At 45.8% G+C, this 16,707-nt stretch overlaps 1 long non-coding RNA gene across 1 annotated transcript; it reads right to left on the bottom strand.

Annotated features, from left to right (window-relative positions):
* Positions 1-9,562: 9,562 nt before the first annotated feature.
* Positions 9,563-10,459, bottom strand: LOC138224681 (uncharacterized). The gene is made up of 2 exons (XR_011183122.1): positions 10,316-10,459; positions 9,563-10,230 (listed from the first exon to the last, which is right to left on the bottom strand). It is a non-coding gene; the product is annotated as an uncharacterized lncRNA (long non-coding RNA).
* Between the last annotated feature and the right edge of the window lie 6,248 nt (positions 10,460-16,707).

Here is a 16,707-nt window from a genome sequence, read left to right as displayed (position 1 = left end):
AAACCTGAGATGAGACAAACGTTGTGAGACCATTTATAAGCTTGTGACCTCAAATTAAACGGAAGTCAGACATTTTCAAAGGGGGCAACACTGCGGCACAGTGGTTAGCATCGCTGCCTCATAGCACCGGGGCCCTGGGTTTGATTCCAGGGCTGCTGTCTGTGTGGAGTCTGCATGTTTGTTCGCGCTGCAGGGGACACCTCACCCCCACAGACACAAACTCACACCACAACACAATCAACCCGCCAGTATCAGTTTGTGTTCAGTGCTGGGGAGGTGCCTTGTCCTTGCAGAACAAAAACAAGGTGATCAGGACTGACGGCAAGATTCAGGTATTCAAGTACCCAGTAAATCCAGGGCTCAAATGGGGGAACTGTTTCACGAGCTACACAACATCCTCACACACGATGACAGAGCCTTGGAAAGCCGTGTGGAGAGTGAGGTGCTCGTACCCAGCCGGAGTTAAAAGACCACGCATTGAGCAGAGCAACTGAGCAAAAGCACACTATCGATCTACCCAACCCAGAAGACATCTCTGTGATACAGAGGCTAAGGCAACATGTGAGTAAAGGATTTTGAATCAGCAATTGTGCTGATGAGCCAGTCAGCAATTTTTCAGAAACAGCAAACATGTCGTCAGCCTCCAGGAGCTGCAGAAGATTGTGAGATATAAAGGAGTGAAACCAGGGCAGGAGAAACTGATTCCTCGTGTAGGAAGCTGAGGAAAAAGATGCACACCCTGCAGACTGAAAGGAAGACAGCACAAACTATCAGTAATGTCAGCCTAGAAGAAAGTGTAGTGCAGTGTGTTGCAACTAAGTTTTTGTTCAATATTTGTTTTGTCTGAAAGAGACTGTTTTGATCAGATACATGCAATACTATTTCTTTCTCATTCTCTGTCTTTGTATGTCATATTTGGATCACACCATAAAGTTCATAACCCAGCCAGTTGCTTTGGCTCTGAAAGCATCCCTCAGCAGGGACAGCCCTGATCCCCAAACACAGGGCTGCCCTTCCCACTGCCCGTCTGCTCTCTGCCCAGTGGAAGTAGCGTTTCTGCCCCACAGCTGTGTGAGAGAAGATGACCTGAGAGCACTAACCCACCTCTGGAGAGGGAAGAGTCTCAGCTGGAAGGGAGGAGGAGCTGCCGGGCTGCCGCAGACAAGGCGCCGCTGAAATGATAGAGAAATCTTTTAGAATCAAACGTCACCTGGCTCAGTGTTTAAGCTGTAGTACATGATCACATTAGATTATTAAAACATGCAGACTGCCATTTCCATTCTGTACAAACAAAGGGTTTTCCATTGTAGAAAACACCACTGCAAATCCAAAGCGGAGTGCACTGGGACTGCAGTCCAGAGAAACCCATCATGTTACAAGAACTGGAGGCCATTTCACACCAAAACTGTACAATAGGATTATTTCTGCACACCCAGTACTGGGGGCTGTGTCAGAGGCTCCTCACCGTTCTGTGATGATTTTAGACGTCGAATCGGGCAGGAGGCAGGCGCTCTTCGGGAGCTCTGGTCGCGTGCTATAACTCGGACCACACGATGGCACAATTGCTTCCTACATACAAACAGAAACTTCAAACAACAAAACCCAACAAGAAATCTGTGCACACTTGGACTCCTGCTGCAGCTGAGGAGCTGTCACGCACACACCTCCTGTGTGGGTAGTGTTGGCCGTAGGACGTGTTGTTCACAGAGAGAAAAAATACACCATAGCAAGTCAGCACTCAAACAAACCAAAAGGCCAGTTTTATTGAAGTTGACGCAGCTGGCCACACAAACACTCACTGGGTCTCTTCACCAGGTATCCACACAGACAGCACCCCAGGAAACCAGACCCATGAGAACAGGGGCAGAGCATGCAGACTCCACACAGACAGCACCCCATGAACAGGACCCATGAGAACACAGGCAGAGCATGCAAACTCCACACAGACAGCACCCCAGGAACTAAATCCAGGCTCCCAGCGCTGCCGCCGTCTCTCACCTCCACCTGCAGATCATGACGCGACCGGAGACCGGAGACTCCTCACTCCTGCAGTAACACACCCCAGCAGGAGGAGGCGCCGACGGACTCGCTCATGGTGCAGTGAGCCCAGCGGTGTGAGGCTGGTGTCCAGCGCTGATGTGTCCCTGATAGTTCTGTCCCACAGCCTGCGAGTCACCGTTTCTTCCACAAAATACTCCAGCCAGCGCTTTTTAGACTCAAGTTTCTTAAGTTTCTGTTTTTCTCGGAGATTAGATTAAAAAAGCCGCCTGTTGACCTGCTGGAGGTCAGACCCGCTCCGGCAACAACTACTGCAGCTCCGTTGCCCCGGCAACCACGTTTTATTTAACAAAGTAAAATAAACAAAGGAGACAAACAAGACAAGAGAGCTCAGAAACCCACAGACACGACGGCAGTGGGTTTTGTTTCTGTGTCGAGTTGATAAACCAGGCAGGACGAGCGCTGCAAACACACTAGAGTACACATAACACAATCAGGGGTACACAAGACTCCTGCTCTTTACACAAACAGGTTCAACAGGTCAATAAAGAGCAGGTCGGCACAGCTGTCATGATGATGTCTCATTTACAAAGAGTCTAAAGATTTGCTCGTCTCTTCCCAGAACAGCTTCACTCCGGAGAGCAAGAAACAGCTCCTGCCGAGTCCGTCTTGTAAGACAAACATAGAAATCCGCGACACGGTAAATACACTGACATTGTATAATTAATTCTGATGCTCAATCAAATCTGCGGAACACGTGTGGAGCGCAGTCCAGAGCACTATGGAGACTACATTTCCCACAAGCCCTGTGGCGACTTCCTTTTGACGTAATCGAGTCGCGTCTTTTTATTTTTAAATATAACAACAATACATGCCATAAAAACAAGAATACATATAACACAGAGTATAGTCAGGGGTACATACGATAATACATGTACATGTTATGGAAAAAGATTAAACAAGTAATCTTGTTTAATAGTAAACAAAAGCAGATGAGGTCCGTCCATGTTTCAAATTGTCTGTACAGACGCATTTACATCCGTTTTAAAGTGTTTAAACATGGGTCTCCTCTCACAGCATTTCGTTAATTATTATATCGTGGAAGTATCATATTTTTTTAAATACAAACGATATTTTCATATTACTTTCAATAGGTTTAAAATGTAGTATTATTTAACTTCTTTAAAAGTAATGTCAATATTAGTTTCCTTCTTTACGTTATCTTTCAGAGTTGCTGTCACAAACGTCACAGTTATCATCTGTATTGATTTTCAATCTCTGCACAACGAGGATCTGTACGGAGGCGCTATTGGACTCGCCGCCATAGACTCGTGTATCTCTGTCGCCGCCCAGTGGACATTTCTCGAAAGTGCAGTTCTTTTTAACTTTTTATTGTAGCAATAAAAATAGATACAATACAAACAAGAGTATATTTATAGCACATCAATAATTCCATCAGGGGTACATAGTATAATATATTTACACTTCTGAAAAAAAGATTAAACCAGGTAAATAAAGATAAGGGCTGATATAGTCTGTAAATACACTTTTACATCTATTTAAAATGTTCTAACGAAGCTGCCCGAGGAAAGAACTTACTGTTTTGATTACATGAATCAGAGATTGTGACTCTGCCTTTAGCTTCCCATTCCTTCCAAACAATTTCAATTTCACACCTCTGGTTGTGCCAGAGGGTCCCCAGCACTGCTGTCACCTCTTCTGTACTCCTCCTATGCTAACAGCTGTGTATCTACTGCTGACTCCGTGAAAGGAATCAAGACTCCAGATGATCCCACCCAAATAAAAAAAAAAATTCTGGAGTGGAAGGAGGTCTCTGCTTTAGTCGGCTGGTGCCGTGAAAACAACCTCTAACTCTATATAACTCCAACTGCCTGTGTCTCAGGAAGCCCTGGTCCGTTTGTAATGGAAAACCATTGAGAGCACTAGAATGACTGATTTCCATCTTCACTCTAGGTCACTGTGCTGAACAGCACATTACTGTATTCTGCAAATGATATATGATATGTCTGTTATTTACACCTTTTCTTTCTCACTTTGTCTCTCTGTCCGTTTGGATCAGGTATTTGGAGAGCACCACCACACCAGCCAAACTACCCAAACAGTTGCTTAGGCACTCAAGTGGACTTGATCAAATTAAACTTTCCAACCTAAACAGGAAAATGACAGTTTAAATGGATTCTACTGCCTTATTAATCATATTTCTCTTCTAAATTCTTTTAAAATAAAAACAAATATTTCTGACATGATACACACAAATAGCTATTTTTATACTTTCTGGTTATATTTCAATCTTATAAATGAAGCATTTCTTTCCTGCGGTTTGAGGTTGTTAAAGAGAAAGACCCCATACTATCACAACCCCCTTTACAGGCTGGTGAAAGAGGTGAAATGAGGTAGCGGAGGTGTAATTGAGTCGGACAGCAAACTCTCACCTGCTGCTTGCCAGGACAGGAATCTTACAAAGGTCCCCTCCTCCCAGGAGGGTCACAGTAACAAATACTTAACACGAAGGATTACAGTTCAGGGCCCCAGCACTGCCACCCACTAAAATAAACATGACACACAAGAGAACCCATAAGACAGTCATAGAAATCCATGACACGACAAACACGCTGAAATGGTACAATATAATTAATTCTGATGTTCAATCAAATCACCGAAACACGTGGGCAGTGCGGGCCAGAGAACTACAGAAACTACATTACCCATACGCCCCGTGGGCGACTTCCTTCTGACGTCATCGACTCGCGCCTTTTGAACGTCATTTTAATTTTTGGTTTATTGTATTTATTTTGTATTTTGTATCCATGTACAATACATTCATTCATTACTCTTGTTTGCAAGGCAATGTATTCTTTGCTGTTGAAAATGCTTAAATATTTTTAAAATTAAAATAACTAATTAATACGAACATTACTAACGGTATTTTAATTAAAAAAAACCTTCGGTGAAATTTTGCTGAATGACCACCAAGCGGCGCCATTGGTACATCATTGTAAGAATAATCATTTCTAAGAAATTTTCCAGTTTAATTCCACTGACCGGCCATCAGAGGGGCACTTTACTCGTCCTGCTGCTTCTCTTGAATGAATAATTGCTTAAATTATTGTCTGGTTAAATTGCCTGGTGCTAAGTATTTGTAATATAGGATTGCTCATGTCTGATCTGGAACCCGAGATGGAAGTTTAACATGTGTGATTCACTGAGGTGGAGGGGTGGGAAATGACTGAAAGAAGTCTTGCCATGCTGTATTATTAATAGTAGTAGCAGTATTGTCATATTAACACGAATCCTCAGACTCACTAACATCTCCAATAGAACGACAAGCTCACACATCAAATATTAGAGGACCCTTCCTTTATACCTAAAAGCTTTCAGTTGTTGGACAATGAAAAGAGTGCTTGCAGGAATCTAATTACTGTTGTTATAAACTCATTACAAGCTAATTGTCTCATTTCTTTTTTTTTTTCTTTCTTCTCTTTTCAGCAGCAAATAAACCCATTACTTGATCCCTTACATTTCAAAACGCTCTGAATCAAACCAACAAATCGGGCATAAATTTATAAACCATGTTTTTGAGAAACTAGCCTTAAAATCAAAATGACTACATTCATATGAAACACACTCAGAAACAATATCAAATGGTTTGATACAGAGTGCAGAAACAACTGAAGAGAACTACCAGAACTAAAACAACACCACACCACTCTGAACTGCGCCTCAGATACTGTGAGATGGTTAGACACTACATGCACACCCTAAAGAAGATAAGCACATACACAAACAGACAACTCTCAGACCACAAAAGGCCTGTAGCCAAGACACAGTCAACAACGCTTGATCCAACTGCAGCTCAGACCTGCAGCAAAGCCTGCTCAAACTCCCCAACCTCGTCCTGACGGCCGGCTGTTTCCCTGAGGCCTGGAATCAAGGACTGATCACGCCCATCTGTAAGAATGGAGACAGACTCGACCCCAACAGGTACCGGAGCTTCAGTGTGAACAGTAACCTGGGGAAGGAACTCTGTCGTAACTTGAATATCTGATAACCGGCCCTCCTTACTGAGCACAATGTCCTGCATTAGAGTCAGACTGGCTTCCTACCAAACCGCCACACATCCCATCACATTCACACCTGGGCACTGCCAGCCCATCTGGACCCAGAACAGCAGAGCCTGGCATTGCTGGAGCAGGACTGTCACACCTGGGCACTGCCAGTCAATCTGGACAAGACCAGAGTTATGGTTTTCCAGGAGAAAGCCAGACCTCAGGGAAACAGGTACAAATTCACACTGAACAACAACACATTGGAGCACACATCCAGCTACACATATCTCGGTCTCACCATCAGCTCTTCTGGGAGTTTTGACCTGGCACTAAAGGCACTGAGGGAGAAGGCACTCAGGGCTTTCTACGCAATAAGAAGGAGGCTCTTCAATGTCAACCCACCAACAAGAATTTCGCTCCAAATATCTGAAAGTGTAATCCAACCCATTGCCCTATACGGCAGTGAAGTGTGGGGTCCCCTCACAGACCAGGAGTACACTCTGTAGAAACTCTAATCAATCTGTAGAAACATCCGCCTTGCGCAGAGAAAAACAGCTAACAGCGAGTGCAGGGCTGAATTAGGCCAGTACCCACTATTGATAAACATACTGTCACGCCCTCTGCAGCCAGAGGGCGCTCCTTCTCTGTCCTGTCCCTAGTTTCCGGTCTGCTGTCCTTCCTGTCCCTCTCTTTCCCTTGGGCTATATATTTCCGGGTCTTGCACTCTGTCCTCGCTCAGCATTGTTGTTCGGATGTCCTGAGACCCGCCTAGCACCAGGGCGCCCCACGTCCGCTCCCTGAGGGCATAGGTTTCTATACGGCATTCCTGAACTCTTTGCACTAATGAGCCCGGGCCTTTTTCCCGTCTCGCCGCTACGCATATGGGTCTTTTTCCGCTCTCCTGCTCCCTACGGTAAGTCCCTTTGGACGTCCGTGACACATACAGAACAGAGTAATCAAACACTTGTTACACCTGAGAAACAGAGGCCACAATTCATACCACCACTAGGCCCTGCTGATCCCAGAGTACAGCTGGTCTTGACACCAGTCAGTCTCAGGACAGCACAGCTACAGCAACACCAATCACAATCATCCAAATGCGGAGGGGACTGCAGTCCAGAGAAACCCAGCATTTGACAAGGACTGGAGGCCATTTCGCACCACAACTGTAGAACAGGATTCTTTCTGCACACCCAGTACTGGGGGCTGTGTTGGAGGCTCCTCACCAGAAGAGACTTGCATTCCTGTTGGCTCCTCTCGTTCTGTGATGATTTTAGACGTCGAATCGGGCAGGAGGCAGGCGCTCTTCGGGAGCTCTCGTCCCGTGCTATAACTCGGACCACGCGATGGCACAATTGCTTCCTACATACAAACAGAAACTTCAAACAACAAACCCCAACAAGAAATCTGTGCACACTTGGACTCCTGCTTCAGCTGAGGAGCTGTCACGCACACACCTCCTGTGTGGGTAGTGTTGGCCGTAGGACCTGTTGTTCACAGAGAGAAAAAATACACCATAGCAAGTCAGCACTCAAACAAACCAAAAGGCCAGTTTTATTGAAGTTGACGCAGCTGGCCACTCAAACACTCACTGCGTCTCTTCACCAGGTATCAGAAACAAAATAAAGGAACAATCTTTTTATCATATCCACTCGCACCTTGCTCTCATTTCCAGACTCCTAACTCACCACTCCCAACAAACCCCAGTGCTCACAACATCCTTTAAATTGGATTTGGCCCATACCACTATGGATACAATAGGTGTAAAACAGAAAATTCAAAAGACAAACAACACATAGCACAGCAGTCCGGACTACTTGGACACACAAATACATGAAACCCTTAACAATTCACAGGACAGACAGTCAGCAGCCATATCACCCTGCAACTCACAACTGGCAACCCACTGAAGCTAAGCAGGTGTGAGCCTGGTCAGTACCTGGATGGGAGACCTCCTGGGAAAAACTAAGGTTGCTGCTGGAAGAGGTGTTAGTGGGGCCAGCAGGGGGTGCTCACCCTGTGGTCCATGTGGGTCCTAATGCCCCAGTATAGTGATGGGGACACTATACTGTAAACAGGCGCTGTCCTTCGGATGAGATGTAAAACCGAGGTCCTGACTCTCTGTGGTCATTAAAAATCTCGAAAAGAGTAGGGGTGTAGGTGTGCTTCTCGAAAAGAGTAGGGGTGTAACCCCGGCATCCTGGCCAAATTTCCAATTGGCCCTTACCAATCATGGCCTCCTAATAATCCCCTTCTATGAATTGGCTACATTACTCTGCTCTCCTCCCCACTGATAGCTGATGTGTGGTGAGCGTTCTGGCGCACTATGGCTGCCGTCGCATCATCCAGGTGGATGCTGCACATTGGTGGTGGTGGAGGGGAGTCCCCATTACCTGTAAAGTGCTTTGAGTGGAGTGTCCAGAAAAGCGCTATATAAGTGTAAGCAATTATTATTATTATTATTATTATTCAGCAGATCGTCTATGCCTAGTTGCCATTTTTCGCAATAACATTAGGCTCTGATAACCTCCCCTCTCAGAATTCCAGCACTGTTATGTTCCTCTAGCTAAGCTTCAGGCATGTAACCAGTCTCCTATCTGTTTGCAACCTTTTGACCTTTCTGAGGATCCCTCGGAACAAATAGACACTGGAGTCTCCTCTCATGCAGTGCTGTTAAGACTTAAGCTAGTGGCATCCTACACTATGCTTTGTTCCTTTAGGACCATTTCTCTAAAAATAGTGTTCTCTACCTTTTGTTTCCCCTCCTGTCCACAGCTGGAACAACTGTTTGCTAACAAAGACTGTTTATCTGTCTGGAAAGGTCTCCAAACTGTTACCAATTACAAAAGAAAATCCCCTCAGATACATCTTGATCACTCTCTACCAGATAACACATTTTACAGCAGGCCTGAAACACAAAGGATCTCCAACGACCTTGTCCATGGCAGTCTCGCAACTCCTCCAAATAATTCACATCCTGGGGATGAGCTATTGTCCCCCACTCAACTGGAGTGCCACACCCACTCACACTCAATCTCTCACGAAGACTTGACGCCGTTAACAAGTCTTGAGAATGCCCTGTGAAGCAAAGAACAGGATGTGTTAAGGCTATTCGAAAAGCAAAACTGTAAAAAGGCAGCAGGACCTGACTGTGTATCTCCAGCCACACTACAGCCCTGTGCTGGCCAACTCGCTCCAATCTTTACAGACGTTTTTAAGCAATCATTGTCCCAGTGCACAGTGCCAGACTGCTTCAAATCTTCTGTTATTGTTCCTGTTCCAAAAAAGGACACAAGAACCTGCCTTAATGCCTACAGACCCATCGCACTAACGTCAGAACTGGCGCGTCTTCCCAACACGTTCGTGTCAGAGTGAGGTGACCCCTCAAACAACAATTATTTCCTGCCTCATATATGACTACGGCACCTAGCAATGCAACAGGTTCTGTTGATCTTCCAGATCCACCAATGCCCACACAGACCAGCGACAAGCATGTGTATCGTATAAGTGACCTTTTTATTTTCTATCCACTTTCACCATCAGCCAAAGACACAACGAAAACAGCAGCAACAAAAGGTCCTTCCAAGGGTCATAATGAATCCAGAGGGACGGCAGTCTTTTCTGTCAAGTACCGAAGAGTGGCCACTCGAACGATTCTTCTTCGTACCTGTAAAGTCTTTGATGGCCCCAGTGAACGAGAGGCCGGTCCCATTTCCCCAGACTCCGTTCAGGTTCCACTAGAAATCCTCCCGCGAACTGTATTCCATTCCCCTCAGTTTGGAGCGGCTAGCCGGGCCGGTTTCTCGCTCCTTGCCTTCAGGTATTAAAAGTCTCTGTACAGTACCTCTGTTCCGATGCCACTGTCTCCCGTGGTCGTCAATCGGTCCTTGCCTCCGTGAACTCGAGCGCCGCAGCTTCCCTTGTGCTGCCTGTGTCGTCTCCCGGGTCTAGTGGGAATCGGGAGCGCGCTCCGTTCCGGCTCAGATGGTTTTATTCCTCCCCTCAGCCCATCTCCCTCAGGGGGTTTTCCACTGTCCCTGTCAGAAAGGGGCTTGCCCAGTATTTTACCAGGAGGAAGCTCGTGTGGCTGAAGAGTGTGAGAGTGCCGAGCTTAGGTGTTATGGGCCCTTATCACTTCTTTGTTCACTCTCCGGGTCGGAGAAACCTGAAAAGAGACAAACGTTGTGAGACCATTTATAAGCTTGGTGACCTCGAATTAAACAGAACAATAGCAACACTGTTCTACAAACCTTTCATTGAAAGGGTTTTCAAACACTGTCCCACTTGCTGGTTCAGTAGCTGGAATTGAATATGCAGCCATTAGTCTGCCTGGCAAAAAACAACCGGTCTCTCCAGTGGTCTGCATACAAGTGAACACACAAACCCCATACTATTAAAACCCCTTTAGGGCACACTCACACCACAACACAATCAACCCGACAGACTCACCAACACTGGACTGCAGAAGCGGCAGGAAACCCTTGAGAACATGAGCAGAGCATGCAAACTCCACACAGACAGCACTCCAGGAAACCAGACACATGAGAACATGTGCAGAGCATGTGCACCGTCTCTCAGCCTTTCACCTCCACATGCAGATCAGGACGCGACCGGAGACCGGAGACTCCTCACTCCTGCAGGAGGAGGCGCCGACGGACTCGCTCAGCCCAGCGCTTACATTTCCCCGACAGTCCTGTCACACAGCCTGCGACTCACCGCTTCTTCCTTTTCTTCCGCAAAATGTCCACAAACTTCTCCAGCCAGCGCCTTTTAGACTAAAGTTTCGGCTTTGCCAGCTGTCTCCCTCCCGGAGGTCAGATCGCAACAACTTCTGCAGCACCGTTTCCCCAGCAACCACGTTTTATTTAACAAAGTAAAATAAACACAGGAGAAAAGTTTGCAAACATGCAGGCAGGATGAGCGCTGCAGACACATGCTGCTGCCCGGGTCCGTCTTGTGAAATAAACAGAATTTTGCACCCCAGAAAACTGGAGCCACGAGAACATGAGCAGAGCATGCAAACTCCACACAGACAGCACCCCAGGAACTAAATCCAGGCTCCCAGCGCTGCCACCCACTGCGCCGCCGTCTCTCACCTCCACCTGCAGATCATGACGCGACCGGAGACCGGAGACTCCTCACTCCTGCAGTAACACACCCCAGCAGGAGGAGGCGCCGACGGACTCGCTCATGGGGCAGTGAGCCCAGCGGTGTGAGGCTGGTGTCCAGCGCTGATATTTACCGACAGCCTGCGACTCACCGTTCCTTCCTTTTCTTCTGCATAATGTCCACAAAATACTCAGCCAGCGCTTTTTAGACTAACGTTTCTGCTTTGCTCGCTGATTAGATTACAAAAGCCGACTGTTTACCTCCTAGAGGTCAGCTCGCAACAACTTCTGCAGCACCGTTTCCCCGGCAACCACGTTTTATTGACAAAGTAAAATAAACACAGGAGAAAAGTTTGCAAACAAGACGGGAGCTAAGAAACACGAGGACAGTGGGTTTGCTTTATGTGCCAAGTCGATTAACCAGCGCCGCAGACAAGTGAAATACAAGAAAACATACACACAAGGGAACACATAAGAGAGACAAAGAAATACAAGACACGATAAATACGCTGAAATTGTATTAATATAATTCATTCTAATGTTCAATGAAATCAGCGAAACACATGGGCAGGGAAGCCCAGTGAACTACAGAGACTACATTACCCATAAGCCCTGTGGGCGACACCATTTTGACGTCATCGACTCATACTTTTGTATTTTTTATGAGACCAAAAACTACAAGAAAACGTAACGTAGCAGTCGTATTGTCAGGGTACATGCAATAATACATGTACATTTTATGGAAAAAAAGATTCAACAAGGTAAATGCAGATAAGGCCCGTCCATGCTTCAACGTTCTTACAACACAGAAACAGACACATTTCAGAAAGACATTCTGAAATAAAATGTCTTTACATCCGTCTTAAACTGTTCAAACACGGTCTCCTCTCACACCATTCCCTTAATAATTATGTTGCGCAAGTATAATAATGTTTTAAAATACAAACGATATTTTCATCTTCCTTTTCAATGGGATTAAAACGTAACAAATGTATTTCTTTCCGATTTCAAGTCTTTCCGATAGCGCTTTGAGACTCAGCTCCGTGGACTCGTGTATCTCTGTCGCCACCCAGTGGACATTTCTCGGAAGTGTCACCGCCCGCCGGAATTCGGAAAAGTCCCGGGACTGAAGCTGTGTGACTGGACAAGAGCCTGTCTCCCGCCTCCTGCTGAAATCTCAGCGCCGATTGGACAAAAGCTGCTCACAGTCCGGATCCAGTGGGAGGCCGATCCACTCCGGGTTTTCCGTAGCCGGCAGTCCGGATCCAGTGGGAGGCCGATCCACTCCGGGTTTTCCGTAGCCGGCAGTCCGGATCCAGTGGGAGGCCGATCCACTCCGGGTTTTCCGTAGCCGGCAGTCCGGATCCAGTGGAAGGCCGATCCACTCCGGGTTTTCCGTAGCCGGCAGTCCGGATCCAGTGGAAGGCCGATCCACTCCGGGTTTTCCGTAGCCGGCAGTCCGGATCCAGTGGAACGGCCGATCCACTCCGGGTTTTCCGTAGCCGGAAGTCCGGATCCAGTGGGAGGCCGATCCACTCCGGGTTTTCCGTAGCCGGAAGTCCGGATCCGGTGGAAGGCCGATCCACTCCGGGTTTTTCGTAGCCGGAAGTCCGGGTCCGGTGGAAAGGCCGATCCACTCCGGGTTTTTCGTAGCCGGAAGTCCGGGTCCGGTGCAAAGGCTGATACACTCCGGGTTTTCCGTAGCCGGAAGTCCGGATCCTTTACGATGCACGCAAGAGTACGTTACAGATCACCGGAGTACATTATACAGTCAAATAAAGAGAAGGTACGCACAGCTTTCATGTTGTGATACTTAGGCATGGTTTGGAGACGTTCCCTCGTGTGTATTTTGAATTATTCAAATGCGTGTCGCTTTAATTTGGAAGCGCATCATTTCAGTGCATGAGTTTACCTGTTATATTGGGCGAGATTTCACACGGATAATCAAACAAGAACGAGTTTGCCCTGGAATCCAGTCCACTGCCCAACCTGAAAGTCAGAGCATGAGAACGGACGGATTGTATGGCGATTGTGGAGTTGCTCGACCACATCAAGTAGGCGAGAAGTACAATCTGCTACTACGACATACGGTCTAATTATTCAATTTTCGATTATTTCTCATCTTTAGGCTATTTCTACATCTAATAACGAGCGAGTATAATGATTAAGCCAATGATACATTATATTTTAGATTCGGTTCAGCAGTATTGAGCAGTAAAATAACATCAATTTGTCTACAGGAAATGTCAGAATTAGAAGCCTTCTTTACACCATTTTGCCGATCTGTTCAGAGTGTTTTAACAACAGAACAAAACAAAAACAAACGTAAGGTTTCTGGGCTGCTTTGAGATAGACAATTATCATCTATATTACTTTTAAATCTATGCACACTGTGTATCTTTACCGGGTCGATTCAATGTACAATTTTGTACTGACGCCTTAACCTTATTATTCATACAAAATCTGTTTGACAATAGTCATGTTTGATTCCACTCACTTTCCCCAAAGAGGTGCTCCAAAATAGTTTGACAAGATATTGTGAGATTGCGAGAGGGATCTGAAGTATTTATTAGTACACGTATAACTACATTGTTTTCCTTGTAGTCTAATAAAGGTTGTAAATTCTTCCATAGGTTCTGATGGGCTACTGTTAGTTTCTTAAAAGCATCAATACCTAGTTCCTGAATGATTAAATTAGGGAAACATACATCACCTACTTTGCTTAATTTTGTAAATAATACTGTCGGTATCGGTATTAGATGCTCTAAACCCTGTAGCATTTAGGCCTCCTTCTGCCCGTGTTTGACAAATAGCAACCATGAATAAAGTTTTTTTTTTTATTTTACTAAGGTAGAGAACATCAAATCACAAAATCACCTTTTTGAAAATCTTAATACCAAGATATTTAATCACATCTTTTACATGTATATTACGTACGGAGCAGACACTTTCCAACAGCCACCAGTTCACTTTTCTGATATGTAAAGAAAGACCAGAAACAGAGGAAATGACTTGTAAACGCATTTAATTGCTTTGTCCACCTCTGTGTGCTTTCTCAGAGAGAGAGAGTTGTATCCTCAGCCAATTGGGAACACCTGTCATCTCTTTATCCTGTACTTGAATACCCTGAAACTATTTGTTATAGGGGTGTAAGCAGTGGGAAGAGGAGTGGGCTCGTGTCGAATTGCCTTACCCGTTCCCAATCTGCAGGAGGTCCCACGACGGCAGGTAGCTGCTCCAGTCGCTGGAGCTCAGTTCGCTGTCGAGGGAGGACGAGGGCTCTGGCTCGGGGGAATCACGGCTCCACAGCTCCTACCTGTTGCAGAGTGTTTCTGCCCTCCCGATGGCCTCTGTGTTTTAGAAGGATCTGTCTCTTTTCGCTTGCTTACACCACAGGTTTCATCGACGATAGTGTGCATCCTGAAGCAGTGAGTTATCGGTCTTATTTCTACTGAGAAACAGTTCAAGCACTCACAAAACAATAACCAGGAGACGGTGTATGAAAAAGAATTGTAAGACTTGCAGAGTAGATTTGAATAGACAGTGGACGTCACACTGCATGCTTGAATATCAGAGATTCAATTCATTCTTTCCTGTAGGTTAACTTCCTGTTTGACATTGTTCCGCTGTCACTTCTTCACAAACTCATAACTCGCCGTGTTCAATTTTGTGTTGAGTTACAGGAACCTCAGCATCAGATGAAATCCTCTTCAGCGCCCCAGGGAGACTGGGGGACTTGCCAGATTTTCAGCTTTATCACTGGGTCCTTTGGCTCAGGGCTGTTGAGCAAAGTGCTCCCCTCTGCTGGAGAGCCACAGGGGCACTACAGAGCGGCCTCGTGTTCCCTGCTCCTGCCCGTGCCTGTGGACGGCCAGTGTGACCGCGCGCGAGACAAAGTAGTGCATTCGTGGTGTAAATACAGAATGTTCAATAGCTGACTGAGGAAAGTTACAGAGACGGGAGTATACGTTCTGAAATAATGTGAACCACTGTTACTACACACAGACAGACTACTTAAAAATCATGTGGCTTTTTAAGGTCGTTTTGTCTGCCTAAAGTACGTTAGATTTGTCACAGCAAAGAGTTTGAATACTTACAGAATGCAGCAGCTAGAATTGTTACTTGGAGCAGAAAGAATGACCACATAACCCCCATACTTCTCTCTCTTCATTGGCTTCCTCTCGGGTACAGGGCGGACTTCAAACTCCTTCTACTTACTTACAAGGCTCTCAGAGGTCAGGCACCTGTCCTGCCTCGCAGGGATACTGCAGAGGAGAAATACTGTCTGTCATGGGCTGGGCACCATGTGAGTTGAATGCTGCATCAGTGCCATGGATCCAAGAGGGGCATCATGGATACAGCTGTCATTTAGGAGGATTCTGCTGGTCTGCAGAGACCTGCATGGGGTACTGACATACAGATAACGTGATGGATGGATGGATTAATACCCGCATTCATTTCTTTCTTTTTTTTTAATGATATAATGTTAGCATGCCCAAAGGGGTTGGGCAGCCAGTTGACCTTGGACCCCTAGAGGATTTTATTCTCCTTACTGAGTCTTTGGTTCCTTTCCTCCATTGTCTTCAGTTCTGTATTCACAAAATGTATATTTACCTGCATTGTTAAGTGCCTTGGGGCAACCTTGTTGTGAAAGGTGCTATATGAAAATAAATTGAATTGAATGGAATGACAGAGTCACGGCTTTTCCAGTTTCCTCTCCTATTATCTTCTTTATCTGCACTCTAAAACACAGTGAAACCTTGAACCTTTCAACTGGACCACTGCCGTTCTACATCACAATGACTAACTAGGACGGAGACTTGAATGGGATGAAAAAGGAAAAGGCATTATTTGCAGGAAGAAATTAAACTGTTCCACCTGATCACTTGCTAAACAAAGTGATTCACTGGAGTGGAGGCGGTGAAAGCTTTGTGAATCAACTTACAAAAGGAAACATGTAAGAAACGTGGCTCCCATATTTAACCCTTGAAAAATCTGAGTGTTATGTGGAGGTGAAAGTATTGTTCAATTATTCTAATAAAGCTCACTCAACTAAGACCCAGAAAAGTACCAGAGTATTCTCACCTAAGAGGAAATACTAACAAGTAGGATGTTCAAATGAAAAGCATTAAAAACTGAATGATCTTCAGTAGCTGAAATGATTATTGAGCTCTGGGTCACAGTGCTCCTGAAAAAAAATCAAATTTCAGCAGACACCCAAGGACAGCAGGTGAGCACCATGCTGAGCCAGTGTATAAGTGTATGAATCACAGTTTCAAGGAGCTTTTTTCAGTTTCGTTCCACTGATCGGCCAACACGGGGGGAACTTCAGTCTTACTCGCCCTATTGCATTAAGAAACTGTACAACATTCTCCAATAAGAACTTGCGACCTCACCTAACGAAAAGCAATTTGCGTAGCAGGGAAAGACTGGACTCCCACTGGGGATTTTTGTTTTTCATCCCGATGGTGATGTGCACTATATAGAACGTTGCTGGACCCTCCTCGGGAAGCGTGCAGAGATCACATTAGATG

The sequence above is a fragment of the Lepisosteus oculatus genome, chromosome 23 (assembly GCF_040954835.1).
Source record: "Lepisosteus oculatus isolate fLepOcu1 chromosome 23, fLepOcu1.hap2, whole genome shotgun sequence".
NCBI classification, from domain to species: Eukaryota; Metazoa; Chordata; class Actinopteri; order Semionotiformes; family Lepisosteidae; genus Lepisosteus; species Lepisosteus oculatus.
Note: the sequence above shows the minus strand (reverse complement) of the source record. Positions and strands in the feature narration are given on the sequence as shown.